The following is a 26,495-nucleotide window of genomic DNA, read 5'->3' on the forward strand; positions in this document are numbered from 1 at the left end:
CCTAACTTTTATTTCATTACAGTTTTATTTTTGTGCTGTAGAGCTTATGAAATTATTGTTGTTTTGATATTACTTTTTATTGGTTATATATAAAATCAATTAAATTATTACATAAATTACTAATTCTAAATTATTGTTGAAGTTTGTATTTACTAATTAACTTGTATTTCTTATCACAATATTAAAGTAATTCGCAATTAACTATTTTCGTGTTTTATATAATAAACTTAATGTACAAATGGTAACTTCAACACATGGTATCTGAAAATGTGTGTTATAAAAATTTGTACTAAGAAAAACTAATCAAGAGATTCTATCATGAAAAGGGGCAACTAAAACAAAATATTACAAGATGTTTTTAACCAAAGTTTATTTACAATAATCTGAATATATACAAGAAAGAAATGAACATGTACATAGAAGGCATACGACTAGGCTTTCAGAATCGAAGGTGAGGTTTGTTTTTCATCAAGTGCCTGAAACAGAATGAAGAAAATTAGTTTTGCATGCAAATCATTATTTAAGACATAACTACTTTATTTATTATAATTAAGTAATTTATAAATATAACAATTTTGATCCTTGATGATAGATATAAATTCAATCATGTCTGGCATAAACTAAATAAAAAGTTAGAGGTTTGCAAATAGACCAAAACACACACTTGAATATAATGGTGCATGGTATATAGTATATTATTACGTGTAGGCCTACATGAAAACAATACGTATCACAGGGGGAAATGAAGTGTGTTACGGCTGTTATCGATAGTGAAATGGTCAATAATTTTTATTGACAGTGCTGTAGGTGAATAAGATTTTGTTTTAGGTAGCCACGGTAGCAACGCCGAGAAAATATTCTGAAGAAGATTGGAGCAATGACCCTAATGGATATCTATGATTGTCAACAGTATGTCTGACCACAGACATATATGCAAAAGTCAACGTTTTATGGCTAGTTAAGGTTAGAGGACAAAACATCCCAATACCATTCCGGTGTAAAAGTCTTTTTTTCAAAAGAAGCTATTTTATAAAGTTCTACGAACTGTTTTGCCATTTCTATTGGGATGGTCATCAATTTATTTATAGGTAATTATTAACAATAAATAAAGTAGTATGACAATTTTATACAGAACGATTAAAGTCAAAATACAGTTCAATACTTGATACATTTTCTACTTATGAACGTCTTTTTAAGTATTATTGTATTAATTTCAAACGATATCATTGCATCAGCAAAATTCTTTCATTCATTGTTATGGTATAAGCAGTTGATGGGTAAATAAGTCTTTCTAGATAGAACTTTTTAAATTTTGATATATTACTTACTTGTCTAGTTTTTCCCCAGAACACCATGAGTGCAGCACGATCCAAATGACGTTTCGATCGAGACAACTGAATAATAGAGACATCCCAGCCTGCCACGTTCTTCTCCAGCAACATCTCATCGTATTTCAGATGAAAAGCACACACTATAACAAAATAATATATTAATAGTTTAAGGTCATTACTGTAAACTAATACATAAACATTTAATACATAAACTTTTTTTTCTTTCCAATTATTTTGCATGCTATCTGCAAGAATGTATATAAATTAGTTACCATATTTTTAAATGTGAAATTAACACCTGTAAACTGATGTTTGTTGTCTAATGAGATGTGGTTTATTATTTCAAACTGCATAGATTCATAAATATATCTTGGTCTTTATTATTTAAATATTAATGATTTTATGGGCAGTAGCATAATTTAGGCCTACTTTAAAAATGTATTAAAATATATAATTTTAAAAACATTAAAACAGTTTTTAAGTCAATAAATAGAGTAGTTATGAGCTAATTTGTTAAGTACTGGATACAATTATTGACATACAAAACAAATTGTTTTTCATAGCATCAGGTTTTTCTTTGAAGCAGATTTTGAAGGAATAATATATTGGGACTAAAACATGGACCTCACGATCACAAATTATAAAATCAATACAATACAAATCAAACAATGTTTGCAGTTAATAGTTTATTTTAAATATACTACTTTAATATGTATTTAAGAAAAATGTACTTAAATTCTATGACCAAACAGTATTTATATCCAATGTTCCTTCCATGTAATATTTGTTGCAGATATAATAAATTTACAATTTTGTTATTGATGTTGGTCACTTACCTTTAGAAAATATTTCCACAGGATTTCCTTTCCAGGGCCATCCTTTGAACTGCCAAGTAGGGCCCATAACAAAAACACAGCCACTACTCGGTCCCAGTCTCCTGGAGCCAGTTTCTGAGGATTGTCTGTGACTCTGTACGGAACTGTCAATGCCCCATTCTTTCGCCGTTGAAGAGAAAAATGTCGTTCTCCCGGGTAGCACCTTGTTTCTTCTTATCCTCTGTAGTAACGAACCTGCAAGAGAAACCCAGTGAATGAAGATTGATTTACAATGTATTTTATTTCATTTTTTATTTAATCAATTTGAAGCTAAACAAATAAGGCATCATCCTCTTTGATTTATACCAAGTTATTGTAAGCTGTTTTATAAAATATAAATTTATAATTATTTATTAAAAAATTATTAAAAATTTAATTTAATAAAATTTAATAATTCAATAATGAGTTACTTACTTGAAGTCCTGCAATATGTCCTTTGCATTGTACATGGTGATCAGTGAGGTGTTTGCTCCAGGGATGATGATGATGGGAGTACGAGACGTTCTCTTGATAGGTTGGGAAGACCAACTGGAGACATGGCTGTAATCATAAAATTCATTAACTACTCATTCAATAGATGTAATATTCATTTTAACAATATTCCTTATATTTATTTCAATTACCAAGGATAATAATTATTTTTACTAAATTACTTGACTACAAACATGTGCTTCACACGCTCATATAAATATTACTTTGTAAATAGCTAATTCATTTCAGTTGTCTATTACGGACCCGATATCAGTAAAAAGTTCAGAAACTAAAATTTTCCACATGATGTGCTTGAATTATATCGTTTAAGAAGCAATAGGTTTTTATGTTACAACATATTTTTACATTGCGTCTAATGATGATCATTATATCAAAACTCACATTAATCTGAAGTTGATAATGTATTGTATATTGTTGTGGTTTGAGAATATAATTCGAGTAATAGTGACACAGTGAAAGCGTTGAAGATTATTGTAGTTCTCACTCCTTCTGAATTATTTTTTTATTATCATTTTTAGAAATTAATTAATAGGTAGGACTGGCATTTAATAGCATCTTCATGTTTCTCATTCAATCCACCTGACTATCAACTCACTGCTTACAATTATTGTAATTGGTATTCTAAAGTAAACTAAACTAAGTTTGAGCTTAATTTGTAACAAACTGAGAGATATTTTACCAATGCTGATAGAATGGGCTCAGGATGAGGTGTCTGAGGAGATGGCATTTTCTTGTGTTGATCGCCTTCAGTTACTGACTTCAAGGACATTTTGTGGTACGTTGCCATTGTATTGATTTTGAATCCATTTGCCTCTGTAACAGTTTCATTTAAATATAAAAGAGAACTATCATATTTTAACCCTATATTAAATTATGTATACAAATAAAAAAATAGTTTTCTCAGTGGTCATTTTATTTTTAGGAGAATAAGGCAGATTATTTTCAAAATATGCAATGTTGGTATGACCCTAGTTAACACGTAGTCCAGAAACAAGCACCTGAGACAATTGAGTATAACATTAGATAACAATCCATACGACTCAATAATATTCTAGTGCCAACTGCATGTTCCTTAACAAGATCAATGGTCAATACATGTTATATCATTACCTAATAATTTACAATCCCATAACATAAGATGAAAACTTATAAATAATAATGTTGTAAACTTACCTTTCTCCTGTCTAATGAACCGCTCTTGATCGTATCGGTTGTACACTTTGGCCATAGGGATAACTCTAGGTGCGGGGGGCCTGATGGGAGTGGGTTTGTATGTCATGACAGAGGTTGCAGCAGGAGGCCTGATGGGAGTGGGTTTGTATGTCATGACGGAGGTTGAAGCCGGAGGTTTGATGGGAGTGGGTCTGTATGTCATGGTGAAGGTTGAAGCAGGAGGCCTGATGGGAGTTGGTTTATATGTCATGACGGAGGCTGAAGCAGGAGACCTTTGTTTGCTCTCCTCTTTTTCCTTTACTGATTGCAGAATGGCAAAGACATCTTGTGCAAACATCTGAAAAAATTTGAAATAAAATGTCAAACAAGCTGGTTTACATTAATGCAATAATAGAACGGTGTGGTATTCTTTATCAGATATCTTTAACCGTTCATCAGTAACAAATACTTTGTAATCACATAAATAATGACACGTTTTAATATTGGCAAAGAACTGTTAAATAGTTAATAGTGTTTGTGTGTGTGTGTGTGTGTGTTTGTGTGTTGTGTTAAAGTTGTTGTTACTAAATTTTTACCTGTAAGTATAAGTGCTTAGAATATATTCCTGGGAATTGTTTTATATAGCTTAACATTCAATTTACCTACATTGTAAGATTTTTAGTGCAATAAATATTCATGGATTTAAGTTTCATTATGATTAAACCTGGAAATTAACTTACTTTTCCCGTGCTTTGTAATATTGTATTTCTTGACCTTCCCGGACGTTCACGGGATAGTATGTCTTTTATGTTGTCGTCATCGAGGTCCATCATAACTCTGCGTTTAGAACATATATCAATATCATCATGTCTTTTGATAGTAGTCCTCTTCTTCGCCAAACGTTTCACTTTGATAGCAGCTATCGTTTCTACTGTCATGGCTTCAGATAGGGATCTGAAAATAGATTTAGATATTCATAAAATCACTAATTTATTGTTAAAAGGATTAGTTTATTATCAGTACTTAGATCGATAGTCACAAAATTTAAAGATTTCCAATACTTTTGTAGAATGTATATTTTACGCATCCTGGCCATTTTAGGCAAAACTGAGTCAATTTCCAAACCTTTATGGTTTTGCCTTAAACCTAATTAATATTAATAGTGTAGTAATGAATGAGTCTGAAATAATTTTATAGATCTTTAGAATTATTCAAGATTTTTTTTAGCGATTTAATTAGATGTTTTAGGGTGACAGTAAGTATTAAAAATTCTATTAAATATTAAGATTTATATATCGTAAAACATTTTATTTTATACCAAAAAACTCTCTGAAATAAATAAGCCATGTAATAGAACAATATCATCTTATTATAGAAATGTATTTCTAACGCGCATATTCATGTTCCAATAATCTTAATTTAAGCCATTGCTATAAAGAATACCTAAATTCACTTACTTAATGTTGTCAGCAGTTACGGATGCTTGTTTTGGCGTATCCAACCTCGCACCAAGTCGTTGTTTCATCCTCTGCTCTTGCACATCTTCTAGCTTGCGTCTCTTGGACATGCTCTCTACTGAACCGTCACGTGCACGTTTTTAATGGTCTGAGGATATCTACAGCTGCATTTTTATCAATATATTTACAGAGGTAGCAGCTTCTCCATTTAAGTAAGCCAGAAGGTCTTTACGGTCAGGTCTGCGCACAACTTGTTTATTTTCAGCCTACAACAAATTCATGAGTTATTAACAAATTTCTAAAAAGTATTACCAAAAACAGAGAAATGGAGAAACAATATATTTCTGCCTGTATGTCTGTCCTTACAATATCAGAAAACAAAACTACCTCTAGGCTTAAAATTATACGAGTACAAGCCTGGAATGCTCATTTCTACCTAGTTAAGCTTCGTGTAAAATACTGAGTTTGATGATGGTGTACGTCACTCCATTGTATTTGGTTTGAATGCTAGATAATATGATGCCTCATGCAAAATTAACTACATATATCTTATACATGGTTAAATATATCTTCAGAACACCTGTGATGGAACCGTCTTATAGCTACTGAGGTCAAACAATTTAGAATCAACATTTTCAATGTATTTTTAACACTTTAAATGCAATATTATTTATATAAATTGTTTTTAAGAAAGGATACACAGTTGGTAGCGTTAAGGTAAAATCTGTAAAATACTTACAACAGCTTTTCGGACATATGCAGAATGTGTCAGTGTGACATGCTTGAGTAGAAATAGCAAACATTCTAATGTATAATACTCCTTTGGTGCCCCATTATCGGACCTGTAAAAAGCATTTTCTCTGTAGACATAAACAGACTTATACTTAAAAAATATGATCTATGATTTAATATTAGTTGTATTCGTACCATCTATTCTTTACTGACAGAAATGAACTAATCATTATGAAAGATAATTCATCAATGTAACTCTATTTCTGCACACGCGCCACGACTCTAACCAATTCTCTTAAAAAACTATATTACAAAGAATATAATATCGCCTTTCAATTAGCGCTTTAATATATATTGGTTTGCAGTAAAACTATATGTTATCTCTTTAATACTCATCGAGTAGGCTGAAAACTGTAAAATAAATAAGAAAGTAACATTTCGGTGCATAATATTCATATATTTAACATGATAAATCATTCATAACTCTAGTAACAAAAATAAGGCAATAAGATTGTTTGAAATTTAACTTTGATCTTAAGGGGGAGAACCCTACGTCGTTTCACTACAGCCAACTCTTACCTTGCTTGTTCTAAATTACTGATCGCTGTATATACAATATTTGCAACGCTGCTTGGTCATAATCCAAATTAATTGTTAATCTTATACTATTTAATCTTAGTTTAATAACGTTTCTGTTGCTTTTGGTTTAGCACTGGTTCTGATAAATCATTATCGGTTTTATGAGTTACCTCATTCGATACCTAGAAGCAACGGTCCACCAAGCTAATGTATTTTTTACCATATAAATTATCATGCATGTACCATGTTTATTGTCTGTTCCCTAATATAGAAAATAAGTATGTGTCTTGCATAAATTATTATAAATTACGAGTTATTCAAAGTACAAGGAGATAAACTAATAGTTATGAAAACAGTATTTTATATTTTGAAAAAATATTTACATTTAGGAATTGGTCATGTACACACTTGGTGTTACTTATGGGAATCTAGAACCTTTTAAAAATAATTCGAAAAAATGTATAGCTCCTCATTTTATTTTTAAAACATTCTGAAAAAATATAACACGTGTTATATATAGAGATATGGATGCAGTATAAATAAGTATTTCAGTACGTATCTAGTATTGCGTAAGTATAATAGATATTAGTTTTTGGAAATTAAAATAATTGTTCTATTTCTATAAAGATTCTTAATTTCATTTTGATTATTTAACACATTTATAATAGTAGATTTCAATAGATATGCAAAGTAGTTATAAATTAAAAACAATAAATTTTCCCTGTTTTCCAATTATAAACATTTGTATTTATTTCTCATAAATAGATCCATATACCATAAACCGCGAGATTTCTGACGTATCTTGGTCTACATTGTATAATTAACCTAGCTGCCTAGGTATACCATAACTTTTTGGTCTAGCCAAGACTGGGTTCAGAGCAGTGACGTGACTCGCCGGATACACAAAATCGTAATTTGCGACTACCCTCAGATCAAGAAAAATAGATAACCGAGTTTGAACGTTTAAGAAAAACTAAGTTCTATAGTAAAGATTAAAATAGTACATACATTCAATTTAGCTTCTTTATATTTAGATCTCGACATTAGAGTTGCGTTTAATTATTTACAAACAAAATAGCTTAGACACTTTTATGTACAACTAATAAATTTTAAGTTTTTCATTTTATGTTTCTATATTTGTAACTGTAGAATTCTGCATTTTATCTTATTATAATATAGGCAAAACACGAGACATTCCTGGTCTGTTTCAGGAATAAAATAATTTTGTCTCGATAAACTTGGTTTTGTAATATCAATGTCATGGTCTACATTTATTTAACAAAGCTGATGGCAAATCCAATAAAAGCGTTACAAACATTCACGACAAATCACAATTAAATATTACTATTATTATTTTTTTTTTATATACAAATGCACATCATATACATTTTTCTACAAATGAAATACAATTGATAGAGGAGAAGAAAAAAAAATACGAAAATTAATAGAATTGTATATACCCAATGAAAAAAATTAGTTACGAACGATAAATTCAAGTTTTTATGTATGTAAAACCAGACAAATTTATGGGTTTTGGCGCTTTTCAAACCAAATTCCAACTTTGAACATTCATTACTTTGGAGCTTTGATGATATTAAATCCAAATATATATGCAATATCTACTGTTTGAGGATGTAATTTTAAAATTATAAGAATTAATACATTATCCAATAACTTTTTTTAACTTAACCGAGCGGTAAGAAAGTCTGAGTTGGCCTTGCTACGGAGCTAATTGTTTGATTAATTATTGATTATGAAATTTTTGTCAATCAACTCTAAAGTAAGAATTAGTCGTAAGTGCATCAAAATTTGATGTTATTATTATATAACCCCTTTTAGACACGATTGACTGTGACGTCTGTGCTGATTTTCGGCCAGTTGATATTTAGAAAGAAACTGTTAATAATATCATACATTTCTGAACTGATTTAAAGAAGTAAACATGCCATATTATGACTCCTTAAGAATGACCATGTGACCATGACCGCTAATGTTGTTTGCAAGGTTATATTAAAATCTGCTTCTAAGAAGGACAGCCAGAACCATTGTACCCGATGACCTGATCGTTTTAACCGAAACATTTACTCAACCGAAAGTTTGCTAACCTTCGCCGACAACATAGTAAATACCTCTGCTGTCTCTAGAGACGGCAGTATTAAATTAATTAAGTTTTAAGACATTTTATCATTAGGACGCCCCAACACGTCTGAGAAACTGCTTCATATTGGTCCATTTATTTGCAAATTCTTTATCCTTTGAACCCGTGTGCAACACCAGATCCCTTCTCTTACCAAAAGGTGTAGCATTCTATCGACTAGGTCATAATTAATTAGCCATAAGTTCGACCAAAATGACAAAATGTGTTCCTTAACCTTTAAATTAAATTTGTAAAGATAGAACTACTTATAAACGTTTTTGATAAAAACAAAGACATTAATATACCACGTAGCTATCCGGGCAACATATTTAATGGTCCTAATGACTATTATAACAAACAGTAGTCTAATATATTTCGGGAAATCAATACTTAATTATTATCATCGTAATGAAAACAGGTGATTGCAGAGACTCTATTAGTAACGCTGAAACGAAAGTTTTCAGTTACGCATTATTTATTGATTTCTGGTTACGAGAAATTTATATTAGACCCCTTTGTTTATATTGATTTTTTAGACAGTAAAAGATTTGAAAAAATATAATAATAAAAGAAATATAAAACAATGGCTGTTGCTGAGTATGATGTATGTGGCAAATTTATACATTTAACAATACTGAAAAAGTCAGATTATCGTAATTTTTTGGGTGTCTTAATTGATTCTTTATGTAAGAAACAAATTCTGCATGTGGCAAAATCCAGTAATACTTTGCAATTCCGGTAACAAAACCGGTTTTATTTATATAAAAAAAAAAAAAAAAAAAAAAAAAAAAAAAAAAAAAAAAAAAACACTACATGTTGTTGAATGTAAAAAAACGCCATAAATACCTATTGTTTTAAACTTAATACGTCAAGCAAATTGGTAGTTGGGTTGATAACCACTATTTTTGATAACCAAGTTTTTTATAAAAAATTATAATATTAAAATTTAGGCAAATTAGTATTAAGTAGTATTTTATGTATAACTATAGGGCTCAAAATTACACTTATTGCATTAAATGAAATAACATCTACATCAAAATGGTAATATAACTAAAGTTTATGTCTAAACCATTTACTTTGCATAGAGTCATTGTTTTTATAGCCTAGGTTATGAAAGGAATACTTGAAAATGTTCACTAATGTAGCCAATAAGTGATGGCATTATTGTATGTGTAATGTGAAATCTAGACCCTACATATTACAATATAAGTTCTATTTTTCCATATAACTTACAGAGATTGCATACAAAAAAGTCAAAATTTGCTTAAATTGAATACAATGTCCTATAAATATAATACATAACAGTGGATTATAACAACTCAGAATGAAACAAACAAATATAAATGGCACAATCAACCTTGTACTTTCTGAGATAGCTTGCAAAGATATGAATAAAAAACTGAAATAGTCTTTTTAATCAATCATAAGCATGTGTTTTTAGTTTATGAATACACTACCTATCATACATTACGTTTGTTACGGAAGGAACAACTTGTGTAATAAAAACGATTGAAGTAAATTGGACTCCGATGATTCAACATCCAATACAATTCAATTATTTTTGAAACTATTTTTAATAATAAAAAACCAAGATAACGCTCTTATTTTTATAGTTTACATTAGACTAAGTAAAAAAAAATCTGAATTTCCTCTACAGTAAATATGAGATCAGTATAGGAACAAAATTTTTAGATGTCCAAGTAATTATGGTAACCAAAAAGAACTAGAACTAAAATTACGAGAGTTACGTTAAAAGTTGGGTGTTTATTATTCAATTACTCAGTTCAAGGATGTGTGTCGGCCCGCTCGCAAACTATAGCCTACATCAAGAGGAAGCCGTCATAGGTTGGTTCCATATTGTATTTAATTTAACTATTTCTCATTATCTTTTATTGTACCGGGATTAGAAACTCCAATGGTAGGTTAAAAATAAATTGTAAATCACGATGCAAATTTTAAACTTGACACTTTGTAACTTGGGAAACCTTGGGTAATTATATTATAATAGCTGTAATTTATAATAATTGCCAATAGTTCCACAGGATGTAAGTCAAACTGCTTGTTGTTTTCTAGGACCTCAGAGTAAATGGTACATATTCGGCCACCTGTAATGATCTTTTTGTTTAGTTTTTCGTATTAATTCATTGACAATTGTAAAAAGTTAAACGACAAAAATCGTTAAAAGTGCATTATTAAAAAATATTGTTCAGAGGAGATTTTGTAATCCAGTTTAGGTTAATACTTGTGAGTAGAAAAAAATTAAAACAGACTAGATAGATCTATATTTGACAACACAAATGAGTCAAAAATATATTTTAAAAAGAAGGTTAGATTAATAACTATATTTCTAGAGCTTTGGTACCAAGATAAAATTAGGTTATAAAACACAATTAAATTATACTCAAAGTAAATTAAAGTAGTAGAGTAATAGTCTTAAAAAATTACTAAAGTAAGATACTCGTATGTTTACACACTTACCTCCACATAAGGTAGTTGGTCTTGACGTGTTTTGGCCATGAATGCTCGCCAAAACATATGCGGTTGTCCCTTTCGATGATCTCTTCATTCTTCACATTGTACAACCGAAGAAGATTTAGAATATCTGCCATGACGTTGGTCGACACAAAAGAAAGTAGCAGAGATACTCGTACACTTAGGATACAGCACTACCACAAACAGTCTACAGCGGTAACAATCATAGACTGGGAAATCAATGAGCTTGGTTGGGTTGGAAAGGCAACAACGGAAAGTGGAGGGGGTACACAGCAGTTGCTCGCTGGTGATTGGTGCGGGGATGGGTCGATGGGGATGTGACGGGGAGAGAGGCAGCCAATAGAACATTGGGATAGCCTAGGTGGGGGTGTATTTTATTAGAAGGGAAAATAGTTGACAGTGCAATAAGAAATGTAATTACGATTTAAATAAAAATTTCTAATAATTTTTCCAATTAACAACGTAAAACAATTGAATTTAAGCATAAAACTATAGTTATGAGTATTATTTCACGCTGTTAACACATAAACTTTATGCGCTGTCCCAGATCACCCGTCCACTATTTATATAAGGAGAAGCTTATGAGGTATTATAGGAAACAGCTATTAAATTGCAAACCGACAAAAAAGATATTGGTTACATGTTAAAACTAGTTTTAATTTCAATTTACAGAGTATTCCTGAAATAAAAGTTCACATCTCCAAATTCCGAAAAATCCAAATGTTAACATAAATTAATTGATGGTAATTTTAAAGTTTATTTGAAGGCCAACATTTTTAACTTTGTTTTACGTTTTTATCTCTGTCCGTTCCATAAGAGCGCCCAAAAATATTCAACACTTATTCCAAATTTTTAAAAACTTTTAATTTAAATTATTTAAAAGAATTTGAAATGGTTAGTTAGTGGTTATTAAATGTTTCAAATACTGATCTAAAGAATTGTACTCAAGACAATTTTTTTATTTAAATAGTTAAAAAAACTATTCCACGTAAAATAAAAAGTAGCCTATTGGATAAGTTAGGAAGAGCAGTCAAAATTTTACAAAATTTTAAGGTTAGTCCTCTTCTTTATTACAGAGAAACACTAGTGAGACGGAACATGGCATTGATTATACTCTTATAATGTATGACAAGGGTCGTTCGAAAAGTAAGTTGCAATTAAGTGTTTTATAACACGTCCAATGTCAAAACACTTTAACCACCCTGTCAAAACATCAAACCATTCTAAAATTTTACAACTATATAATCAAAACAATAAACTTGTACATATCATGAATAATTAGTCTTGTTTAATTTGGATAAAAAGTTTACTGGTTGTAAATGTTTAAATTTGCAGTTTAATCGAAAAGCGCCAAAGTCCTGTAATTTTTTACCGACTTAAAAATTTATCGTTTCAATAATTTACCTTACATGTTATAACGTAAAAAGAAACACCCTAAATTTGATGTAATTCGTGGAATTTTAGCTATACTAGTTCGTTTGCGATTAGCGTTCAAACTCTGGTATCTTTTTTTGTTCCAGAATAGACACACTTATTGAGGAGGAAATTGTGATTTAGAGTAATAAAAATATGTGTGTCTTTTTATGGAAAACAAAAAGGTTGGTGAAGAGTTTTGTGGTGACCGCGGCTATACCTCAGTTTCCTTGTGTCAAGATGAACGCAGACTTTCGGGGATATAATTGTGCGGCGATGGTACTTTTCCTGTCTACTTGCAAAATTACGCCGATGATCACTTTTCAGACAATCAGTGTGCGCCGGTGTCACTATTAAACCCAACCTAGGCTATATGTTACCAAGGTCTCCATCTCAATATTCTAGTCAGATAATCTCACTATCCATGAACAATAAAGTTACCGGTTAACGGAATGTTAGAGCTACATTCACTGAGAATATTAGCCGTTTCTTTTTATCATAAATGTTTATAAATGTTCTATCTTCACACCTTTATTTTACAGGTTAAGGAACACATTTAGCATTAATAGTTGTTATTATGCTCAATGAATTATGGCCCAGTCGACAGAATACTACAACTTATGGAAACAGAGGTTTTCAAAAGTTAGTCAATGCTTTAGAGGATATAAAAGTTTCTAAGGTAACGGATAAACATGACGCAGTTTCACAGACATGGTGAGTGCAGGCATTGCTAACACTTGTAAGAACTGCAATAATTAGTAGCTGCCTCTCTAGCGACAGCAAAGATACTTATGATGTTGTCGGCGGAGATTAGTGGACTTTTGGTTGAGGAAACCTCGGTTCCAGCGTTCAGATTCATGGCAGGTAATTCGCTGTACTTAGAAGCAGATTACAATAAAACCAACACCAGTTGTTGTAATAAAGTCATTTTAATTAGCATAGAGTTTTAAAATAGCTTTCTAGATGTTTTTAGGTCAGTGGATATTAAACATGTATTAGAGTTATCAGTTATGTAAGAGATAATGATAATTATAACAAACATATTATGATGAAATACCCTTAAATAATTAATCTGTTACCACAGATCATAATGCTGTTTTAACAAGATATTGTATATTCATAAGTGAACTCATGAGAAGGAATGTTTAGGGGTTTTAAATCTAAATATACTAAAATACTAACCTAACATAAAATTATAGAATATTTCAGTTTTAAAAACTAAGGCCTACTATGTGAGTCACCGGCACCAGTGAGGCAGGTAGGCTGGGCTGCGCGTGAGACGGGGTGTGGGCGTTCGGGTGAAAGGGTCGCCTTATAATCCTCTAGGGTTCTTGAGATGGACAAACTAATAATAAAGTATTTTATTACTTTTCAGGCGGCCTAGTCATCCCCGAACTAATTGTAAAAGGATTTACTTTACTCACCTGGTCCAGTATACAGAACTCTGACTAATTGTATAGAATGTCTAACACTAATTTATTACCTCTTAAAGTGTCTAGTCTTCCATGAACTGATTATATGGGGCTAAACTTTACTGGCCTGGCCAGTCTACAAACTTTCTCCTGTAGACGTCTGTGTCGTGGATGAAGAAGTGCCCATTCCCAAGTTAAAGTAAATCAAGTATTAGGTGTACATTCACAGCACTAAACGTGTTATAATAGTACAGATTATATAACAAGCTTAGGTCCCGTTAATATTTACTGACAAAACATTGCTATGAAACTCATTACTTGTAAAGTTATCTAGCTAAATATAGCGTACCTAATTATCAGTTTTTAATGTGTTGTTTGATTAAATATCAATATTTTGTCACAAAAATGAAATATAGGTACTATTTGAATTTACAATTATCATAGAGAAATGAAGAAAAATATCATACACTTAATTAATAAATAATTTGCATTTAAAACGTAATTAAATATAATACACAGGAGCATAAGGTAGTATAACATAAAGTTACTACATATTTAAATTATTATTTTAATTTTGAGTTTAAATTTAGTAATGTACATTATCTTATTTGAAAAACGTAAATAAACCTTTAATATTGCCACAATTAATACACACAAACTAGGTGTTTACTCATAAATTGGTATATTTTACTTATCAGAAAAGCATTCGCCATAATAACTTGACATTGGCTGAGCTACAGCAAAGCCTGTTCCTCATGAGGCTTGAAAGATTTCATGTCTATATGACTGTCAACACGATACTTCTAAAACGAACTTGTACAAAGACTTGAAATTTTTTGTGAAACTATTTCTACATAAGCAATAATAGTTTATATGATGGTGCATTTCAAGCAAAAAAAGTTCGTCAAGCACCATTGAAGCCCATCACTCATTGAATATCTTAGTGTGGCGTATGTCTGCCTTGTTATTGCAGGAAATTAAGGTACCTCCTGCTTTAGAACTACCAATTAAATGGAAGCTAATGTTTTAATAAAAATTCGTTCCAATCACTTTCAAAGAAGTTTGTGTCAGTTATGGTAAATCATTTATTTACAGCATTATGAGAAGAATACAAGCTCGATTCAGATGTGTATTACTTTCTTAAACATATAAAGAAACTGCAAAAGACTAGTAATTTATATTTTTATCAAATTTGAGAACAAAAGCAACCTAAAAATAATTACTTTCAGAGTTACGTTATAATAACAGTGTTGTGAAAGAAATGCGCGGTCAATGTCGATACGCATAGTGATAATATCGTCTTTACTGCTTCATCAAGATCAGAGTGCTTTTGTGTCATGGGTTCTCTGCTATGAAGTGTTTTAACATACTGCTTGTGATTATATATGATTTTACTCTTATCCAACAGGACTGATACGTTCTGAATATCACAAAAGTATATTATAATGTGTATTTTTTATGTAATTTTTTAATATATGAACAACTTTAATTATTATTCAAATAAAAAGAAATCCATCCCACGCTATTTCCAATCATTTTCCAATTACTAACGTAAAACATTCTATGGTTTCATATACACTTGTGCAGTGCATCATTTTAAGATGTCAAACGAGATTACAGTATAAGGATTTTTCAAGCTTTTTATATTATAAATATAAACAATATGCAATGTCTCAGACAATTCGTCTTTTATTTATCTAAGGAGAAGTATATGGAGCTGGAACCACTAATTATATTTATTAAACGTATATTTATTAAACGTATAAATAAGCTACTGAATATGTGTTAATATTAGTAAAGACTGTTTCAATTTATAGAGTATTCCTGGATTAGGGTTTGAATTTTCAAAAAAGTCAAATAATAATATAATATGTCTATTTATAATAATTATTAAACTTCATGAAACCAAACTTAATCATAATCTTTAATTTACGTTTGTATCTTTATCGATTTTTTAACTACACCAAAAATATATAAATTAACATATTTTTTTTATTTGTACCACCCCTTAAAATAGGCAACCCGTTATCATTCGGTTCAGTTTACCTTATTACTATAGATAAAAATTACCTTTACAGCGATATCTTAGATGTCAAGATTACTTATAATTTTGATTAAATATCCTATTCCAAATTTTGCAATTGAATCAGAAATTATATATTGTTATTCTTAGGAAAAATTACTCACATGGGCCAGTTTGCCACAGTGCTAACGTTTTTTTAAACATTTTAATGTTGATTAATTTACAAAAATACCTTCTTTATATTTAATTTAGAAATGTTGTTAAAGATTTTTGTTATATCATAGAAATCATCATGCGGGGATGACAACGCTAAGCATACACACAAGCACACGTACACAGACAGAATTTGGAGGATTGTGTAAAATAAATTACTACTCTGTTTCGTTTCTTATTCAGGGTCTCATCAAATATAAACGGTTGTAGAATTCTGTTAAAAAGAGGTTTAAATCTTAAATATCACTAATGGTTCACTTTCCGAATGTAGTGTAGGTTTTCTACAGACCAATACCGCATATATTGCGGATATAAATCACCTTACTTTCCAAATGAAGCCTTATAACACAGACTAAAGGTTGGGACACACATAACCGCACCGCGCCCGACACGTCAGTTGGCCGTATGCTGGCCGTCATACGGTGAAAGAATTGCAGCGCAGTTTTCAACCTGCAAGTCCACACATGTCCGCACCGACACCAGACCGTCGTGGCCGCACCGTGCCCGCACCGTCACCGATATGTTTAGTTTGAATTTTGACGGGCACGGTGCGGTCTACGAGCGGCATCAAATGTTGTTTACTGTTGCGTTCTTCTTTTTAAAACTATTTAAGTAGTCTACACATTCTATTTTAGTGAATTATTTAGTATAGCCTACTAACGCTAAATCCTGTGTTCGCGTACAAAAATCATATTTATTATTAAAAGTATTACATTTTCTTACCTTAGAGTAAACTAGTCATATTTTTCTTCTTGTGCATATTTTCTTATTACAACAAATTTGAAAACCATGTTGTACCTTAAGTGATTTTAAACAACTAAATTCGAATTATGAAAAATCTATAAGCATTTTTCATAAAATAACAAGCATGTAATTATTTGCGCGAAAATATATTTTTCTTTGATTTATTGAAGTTACTTGATACATTTATTCCGGTACTTTGTAAGGGTCATATTTAGAATGTTTCTATGACATTTTTATTTTTTTATTCTTTTCACTTCAATAAAGTAAAAATAAAAATATTTTATTTACAATACAATTTTCAAGCAAGAAAAACCCATGTTTAAAAATAAATAATAATAATAAAATCATTTATTTCCCCATAATAACAAACTGAATATTACAAATAAATATTATTGCCAGTGCTTAGTAATAAATAATACTATAACATAACGTATTTACAATAGCAGTATATAACAAATACAAAAAATGTTTTCTACTTACTTTATTTCTAATTTATTTACTTAGAGTAATAAAATATAAAAAATTAGGTTACATCCTTTTAGATTTTTCTTTCTTTTTTTAAACTAATAATTAGGCCAACAGATTTACAAAATAAGGGAAATTTAGGTACCCAATAAGAGGCTGTGCCTGTGTTGGGGATACTATATACAAAAAGGGTACAAAATAAAAAATAGCGGAATCGAGCAAGAATAAAATGATAAAAATGAGTTATTGTAGCTTATGTAGTAAATAATGTAATATTACGTTTCAAAGTTTAAATGTAGTATAACTACTGTGCTGTATTAAACAAAAAGGATTTATGCATGATTTACAATTAATTCAAATATTAGGCTTTACACATGTAACATTAAATATTATATTATAAATAATTATTTTATAATGCTCTAACGTGTCTATTTAAATATTATTATAAATTAGCAGACAAGACTAACCATACACTAATTTATTATCTTAAACATATACTCAATATCATTTTGACCGATCAACCATACTCTAATTTTTTTAGAAAATATATTTATGTTTCTACTATTTTTGACTAATTCTGGCAATAAATTATTTGTCCTCGGAGCTATAAAAGAAAAACATTTTGTAAAATCTGTTTTTTGTATGTTCTCCAGTATATATTTTACAAATATTGCAACATGGTAAACTCTATAGCTTTTGGGTTTAATACAAAAAACACCAAATATACTGTTTATAGTGTATTTGACCAAAATTCACTGCAATGAAACACAATGAACAAGAATTATAGGGATAAAAAATATAACCAAGATAAAGATATTTACAAATTTTACATACTAGCTGATTGTACAAAGCTTTACTGTAGCATTGCAATATTTCATTCACCACAGCGATTAATAAAAATAACAACAATGAAATTAACAATTATCTCAAGCAATACTTAATCTTCCGAATATTTTTCAAGTATCTGTCACTTCGAATTCAAAAGAAACATGCTCTATAATTAATACCTAATAACAAAAATTTATAAATATATAATAAGAATATTTTTGAAATAAATAATATATATGCAGTTTGTCTTACTCACACTCCTCACACACACAATGCCAGCACCACACCCACAGACCCCTAGGACGGACCCGCCCCGACCAACCGTTCATGGTACAAACGTTTCAGTGCCGCCACAAACCGCCGATCTCCCTCAATGGAAGTGATTTCTTGGGGGAGGGAGAGTTCCACAGACGACAACCCATCACTTGAAAAGATCTATCAAATACTACAGTCCTGTGTTGGGGCATTCTTAAGGTACGAGAACCAGAGCGAGTGCTTCTTACACTATCATGAGATATAAATTGGAAATACGAGTAGTTTGAAAAATATTTTGGAAATCCAGATTGTAAAATTGAATGAACTATATTTAGTATTTTGATTGATCGTTGTTCTTTTAATTTCAAAATATTTCCCTGAATATAGTACGGTGTAATGTGTTGGTCTCGTCTCACATCATAAACGTAACGTAAACAGTAGTTTTCAGTCCTTTGCAGCTTCTCACTAAGTGCTACCGTCATGTCATTCATCACAGAGTTGCAGTAATTGAAGTGTGGAAGTACTAGTGATTTTGTCAACAGTAGTTTGATCCGTTCAGGTAGAAATCTTTGTAAGCGTTTCAGTGAGTGGACAGATGCGAAGACTTTTTTACATATATCCCTCACCGCTTCCGTCCAAGTCAAATTCGAGTTAAATGTCAAACCAAGATTTTTCACTGTTTCGTAGTATGGTAGAGTAGTTCCGTCAATAATTAAGGATTCAATAGTGTTCGGGTCCAGAAAGTTCCGTAAACGTGTGTGGCATATAAGTATTGGTTTGGTTTTTGCATGGTTTAGTGTAAGCCCATGGTTTCCACACCATAAAACAATATTTTTAATGTCGTCATTCATCCTGTTGATGCAGTCGTTAATGGAGTTAACGTCAAAGTGAAAGTAGGTTTGTAGGTCATCAGCGTACATGTGATACCTGCAGTATTTGAGAAGTCTGTGAATGTCATTTACATACAGTACAAAGAGTAGGGGACCCAGGATAGAACCCTGAGGCACCCCACAAGTAACACACCCCCAGTCCGAAGTCACGTCAGCAACCTTGACACACTGCCTTCTTTCTGACAGGTATGATCTCAGCCAATTAAGAACATGATCAGAAAACCCTACTACCCTTAATTTAGCTAACAGTAACTTGTGGTTTACGCTGTCGAAAGCTTTAGAAAAATCAAAGAGAGTAAGAATTGTGCCCTGTCTATGGTCCATGGCAAGTCGTATGTCATCAGTTACCTTTAGCAGTGCAGTTTCAGTACTGTGGTTTGTGCGAAAACCAGATTGGTAGTCACTTAATATGTTATAGTTAGTCAGATATTCAGTAATTTGACAGTGCACTATTCTCTCAAGGCCTTTAGATAGTGCAGGTAGAATACTTATCGGCCTGTAATCCGAGCATGACACTGGAGCTGAGATCTTGTTGAGTGGGAGGACAAGGGCAGACTTCCATTGAAAAGGGAAAAACACAGCTTCTTAATGACGTGTTGAAGATTAAAGTAATAATAGGGAGGACAGCAAAGAGGATATTTTTAATGAGGCGTATTGGAATACCGTCACACCCAACAGCATTGCTGCGGATACGGCGTATAGCCCTCAACACGTCACCCTGTATCACTGGCTTAAAAGTAAACTCAGGATAATTTCGCCTGTGATCAGGTAAGTTATGAAGATAGGTTAAGTAGTCATTCACTTGACCTTGGTTGATAGTTGGACTACAAGAAGTGAAAAAGGTATTTAATTCATTCAATGGGATATGGACCTGATGTGATTCACGTTGCTTTCCCACCCCAAGGCTTTTAACTTTTCGCCATAAGTCGCTTGACGACTGTTTTCTGTTCTCAAAAAGACTTCGCGTGTATCTCAGTCTGGAATTGCGTAGAAGCTGCTTAACCCTATTCCTAAGTTCACGGTACTGGTCCATAAGTATAAGATCTTGGGAGCGCCTCGCTCTCCTGTACAGACTGTCACGACGTGCCATCAGACTGAGAATTTCGTTTGTCATCCAGGGCACTGGACGCCTTTTACTAATACGCTTTGTCACTATAGGTGCATATTTGTCATAAACACCCATGATGGTTTTATTAAAATCATCCACCATATCATCTACAGATTCAAGGTTTTCAAGGTTTTGCCATGAAATCATCAAAATATCAGACATAAACGCAGCCTCATCCATATTTTTAAAGTCTCTGTATTTTATGAATCTAACTTGAGCCTTAGGTATATTTACAAAATAAACACAATAGATTAGGTCATGCTTTGATATGGCAGGGACTGGAAGTTGCCCATGAAGGACGATATGCTGTGGTTCTGAAACAACCATAAGGTCAAGAAGAGTGTCAGATCCGGCAGTGTGGTGTGTCGGTTCCAGTGGCAGTATTGTCAGATTACAAGAATCGAGAATAGAAGTCAGTTGTCTATAGTCATAGTCGTGATTGTTTTTCAGTAAATCAGTATTGAAGTCGCCCATGATCAATATTCGACTATATCCATGCATAAGTTGCAAGAGAGCATTTTCAAAGTCTGCCAGATGACCAGTCCTAGGCGGGCGATAACACACTCCCAGTAATAGTACATCCGAACCAGACAAGCCAATTTCAATGAAAATGAATTCGGGCCTGGCCGAGTACTCAGATGGAGATAACGCAAGCTGTTTACATCTCAAGCCCTCCCGGACATAAACCGCAACACCTCCACCTGTCTTTCCCAGTCTGTCGTTCCGCTGCAGAGTATATCCGGGAAGGGCCACCTCAATTATACGAATACTCGGCTTGAGCCACGTTTCCGAAATGCCAATCAGATCAAAATTTTGAGGCCGAAATATTTCTCTGATCTCATCAATATGCCCCCTCAGCGACTGAGCATTAATATGTGCGGCTTTCAAGTGTCTAGGGTAAGGCGCTAAGGAGCTAGATAAGATATCAGCTGTGGAGGGATGAGGCGGGGTGGGGAGGGGGACCTCTCGGTCGGCGCGGCGACAGCTGTGCGGACCCGCTATCCTGGGTCCACAGTCCACGGTGGCGCGACACGCCCGCCCCGGCCCGCGGCCGCGGCACTGACATACCCACACACACTCACACACACTCATCCACTCAATAATGCTCTTAACTATTTTTACCTGAGCCAAAACACAGTTACATGCTGTACGGCTCCTTGTGCGAAAATAAAATAAAATAAAATAGGGGTGCAATAATAAAATAATTATAACAATGGAATACAATAATAAAATGCTGTATAAAACTAAAGGTTTATAAATTTATATAATTAATTACGGTAGTCGAAATAATAAGATACTAACAAAATAAAGAAGATCTTGTGCTAACACAAATGAAAAAGAAAAACAAAAGTTATTTTCCCATGTAGATCGCAGTGTTGATAATGTTTTCTATTTAAAATCATTAATGGTTTATTACATGTTTTTTATGCTATTCAAAACCGAGTGCAGTGTAAAACACAATATAAAGTAATAACACGTACATTACCATATATATATACAAACATATATACATAATAAAAAAGGAAAAAAAATCAAGCCTTACTTTTACTTTACCTATAGAAAACAAAAATCATAATAAATTATAAATAGTTTTTAAATTAAAAAAAAAATGAAATACTTCTAATTTAAGCTACTTTAAATCAATAGGTTACTTTACGTCCGCCAACCTTGTAGCCTTGCCTTTGGGTCCACGGCTGTCCACCCACATAACTCGGCCGTCGCTGGTCCAGCAGCTGCGCAGCCCATGGACCTCGACCGCCCGCCGGTACACCTCTTGGCGCCGCGCCGTCAGGTCCTCGCGTACCACCACGCCGGTACCCTTCAGTCTCTTCTTGGCGGCGTATACTGCTCGGCGGTCCCGGTGGCTCACGAAGCGGACGATTATTGCCCGAGGCCTGGTTCTGCCGTCAGCCGCTGGAGGTTGAGGTCTTCCAACCCTGTGGGAGCGGCTGATTGACGCCTCCGTCATCTCCAGCCCCAGCTTCTCCTGGCAGAGCTTCATAACCAGGGCGTCGGTGTTCTCCCCCTGTTCCTCGGGTACACCGTAGACACGGACGTTGCTCCGCCGGGTGTACTGCTCCAAGTCATCCACCCGCTCCGCGTGCGCCACCTCCATCCTCACCATGTCCGTCCTCAGTTTTATCAGCTCCTCGCTGAGTCGGCTGATCTCTTGATTGGCTTTCAAGAGCGCAGTCTGGACAGCTTCCTCGACCACAACCTTCAGTTTTGCCACAAGGGCGTCAACGGCGCCGGCGTGAGAAAGACATTCCCCCACGCACGCCTCGATGGATTGGTGGGCCGTAGTCGGGGTCTGTTTACCTCCAGGCATCGGTGAAGGTGAGGCGGACGGATCAGATAAGGAGCGCTCCAAACCTTTCTTTTCAGTAGATTGTAGAGGCACTCGCTTGACCTTTGATCCTGACCGAAGACCAGGCGGAGACCGGAACATTAATGGCTTAAATTAGGTTTTCTCTCTCTACAGTTCCGGCGGCACTTATTGGTTCCGATAAGACGGTAACGTAATCCAACACTGTCACGTACGTATAGTTTTCAAAACATAAAAACTATTAGAACGAGTACAACAATACACGACAAGTGACTCAGCCAGGAGATAGTAGATGTAAAGGATGACTAACAGTGGTCCTGGACAATCCTCACAGGTTCTAATTGGTATATTCATCAATATAGTACAATAGATTTTAACAGCAGTACACACAATGACAGGACCTTGCTTTCTTAGATGTGTCAATGACTCTCTGACAAGCGTAGGTAGCCATACCCATTTGTAAACTAAGAATCATGCATGGCCTATTACTTCAGAATCGAACATAATTCAATTTAAAATATTATCTTTAAACTTTAATACGTGAAATTTTTTACATTTATTGAAGTAGATCTAATGTATTTTGATAAACGTAATACAAAATGTATATCCAGGGTTTGGCTTCGGGCTGTAAAGAAACTGTATCTTAAACCGACATGCAAAGGAGTAAATAACTACTCTCGAATCAAATATTATACATACCCAAGCATGAAAATAGATCACAAACGAATTAGTAGTGATACAATAAACACATTACATTAAAATAAGATTATTAGTTCGTGCACTTAGAAGTGTAAACCAAATAGTTTACAAATAATAACTTCAATTTTTTAACGATAATAACGAAATAGCTACTTATTTTTATTAGATTTAGTGATTTCTAACCAAACTGCAACTTTGAAAATTCATTACCTGAGAAAATTGCAATCAGAGTATTGTTTTGGAACGAATATTTTTTTAAGATTAAACTATTTGTTGAGCTTTAGCGCAACCTAACTTGCTACACTGGAAATATATCTCTTCTCTACGTCTATTTATGTACAAGACATCTAGAATGTGAAGTGTGCTATAGATTTGCTAAATTAGTAAATCCTGTTAATATACTGTATGAGGTGTACTTTCACTTTGTATGGATGAATTTTCTATTAAATTAGCACCTAGACTTTCATTCTGGAGAGGGAGTTCAACAAATTTGGCATTATTCAATTTCTGGATTACAGCCCTTTCATGCGTGTGTAATTTACTGAAGCCTCCACCAGCATGTTAAAGCGCACACATCGCTATAAGAACATGAAAACAACGCCGTTCTTGTAGCTCTACTGGTCGGTTTCTGGTTTACACTTAACTCAGGTTTTAATCATTTTGAGCCTAGAGGTAAGATTTTCTTAAGGACCATACAATTGTAATATATGATATAGGTGTTTTATTTTATCAAGCCTCTTGAGGAAACTTCACGCAATCGTGATTCAGCAAACATTTGTAATATTAAGTACAGGCAAATAGCATAAAATTATAAAATATTCGTCAAACACATGCTCAAGTTAGAAGATATAAAACTAACATTTGTACATGTCGCGTGTATTATGCTATACAAGGGTAACTCTGTTTTAGATATTTAACATATCACGTTAATTGATTGAGTGCAATACTATTTATACTTATTAAAACAATGCTCTTATTAAAATAGCATAGACCTATTTAAAATCATATTATAAATTAATCTTAATACGGCTGGTGTTGTTTTTAACTGTTTTACTATAACCTGTTTCTAAGAAGGACAATCAGTACCTGCCTTGACCTGACCGCTGGAGCCGGGACGTTTCCCTTAAAGTCTGCTAATCTTTACCGACAACATCATAAATACATCGGCTGTTTTTAGAGACGACGGCTTCTCATTATAACAATTCTTAGAATTGTTAACAATGCCGGCAACTAACTTGTCTGTAAAAATGTTTTGTATTGATTCCTTTTCTTGAAATAATATTTAACCTCGAAAAACCTTTGGTTTAACTTTGGAAAGCCTTTGTTTCCGTAAGCCGTAGTATTATATTGAGTGTGACTTAACAAGGAAAAAAGTACGAGCAACAAATCAAAATGTGTTTCTTTACCTTTAATTTAAAGTTATACAGATACAACGTTTTATAAAAATTTACGTTAAAAAAAACTAAATTAAGACGCCTTATGTTGCTTGTTTACCAAACATTTGTAATGTTCCTAATGACTACCAGAACCATCAGTAGAGTCCAATAAATTTCGGATTTTAATAATTACGATGATGTCAATGAGTGATTACTGAGACACTTGTAGTAACCCTGAAACCTGGCTGATGAAATGTCAACTAATCGTATCTTTCTAAAATACGTTACACTTCTATCTTTAAGTTATTAAGAGGAAATATTATTCAATATTCAAATGTTCAATGTTACTTGCTCTCAATGAGAAATTTCAAATAATAATCAACTAATTCTTCTTGATAGAGGAGTACCAATTTACTGTACAGGTTATTTTACTTATATTAACGGTTGAATTGTACTTTATGTAGACTCAGCAATGTTTAAGACCGTAATTCTAAAAAAAAAAATCAGTTGTATTGTCTGCTATTTATTGACTTCTGGTTAACAATATAACAAGAGTTCATATCCATAATTTTACAAAATAACACCACTTGACAATCATAACATTCATATTTAGACTTCCACAGACGGTATTTTGAAAAACGTATATTTTTCTAGGACACTGCGTGTCAAAACACTACTGAAAAAAATTTATTAAATTTGTGAAACATACTTAAGATATCAACGAATGTGATAAGGTTTGGTAAATATGGTAAAATAGATCACAATATGCGGTATTGGTCTGTAGAAAACCTCCTATAGATGCAGGAAGTAAATCACTAGTGATAATGAAGTTTTAAAACCATAATAACAAAATTCTATGACCAATTTTTTTATTAGACATTGAATCGGGAAACAGCGTGAAAATTACATTTCCCACAATCCTCCAAACTTACCAAAACATATTCTTCAAGCAGTAAAGCAAACATGTGTTTGATGCAAAATAACGCAATCATGTAAGAAAACGCGTAATGAAAGGAAACGCGTGATGAAATATGTTTCCTTAAAAATAGATAGGTGGATCAGAGCTGGCGTATTGGCTTGTTAAATTTTCAAATCTCACTGTGTCAGATAATTATTAATGGTTATGACTTAAAGATATTATGAATCCGGTGAGGCCTCCAACGAGAGAAGATATTATGGTAAAAATCATAAATATTATAGTTTTCATCTCTAAGGGCGAAACGATTCTTTATTTGAATTCGGACAAGGTATACGTAATATTCTCACGTTTAAAGATTTGTATTTATTATACATTCTTTCGTACCTTTTATTGCCAATAACAAACTTAAAACTCAGAATTTATTCATGCCATAAGAGAGTATCAAACCATAATTGAACTTTGCTTACTGTAGTAATGGAACATACTTTGATCACTAGAACATTTATACGTATTTGGAAATATTATAAACGTAAAAAAATGTACTTTATAACTACTGTAACTTTAGAACTAATGCTC

At 32.6% G+C, this 26,495-nt stretch overlaps 1 pseudogene; it reads right to left on the bottom strand.

Moving 5' to 3' along the window:
- Positions 1 to 439: 439 nt before the first annotated feature.
- LOC124363840 lies at positions 440 to 11,364 on the bottom strand (annotated as a pseudogene).
- Between the last annotated feature and the right edge of the window lie 15,131 nt (positions 11,365 to 26,495).

The sequence above is a fragment of the Homalodisca vitripennis genome, chromosome 5 (genome assembly GCF_021130785.1).
Source record: "Homalodisca vitripennis isolate AUS2020 chromosome 5, UT_GWSS_2.1, whole genome shotgun sequence".
Lineage (NCBI taxonomy): Eukaryota > Metazoa > Arthropoda > Insecta > Hemiptera > Cicadellidae > Homalodisca > Homalodisca vitripennis.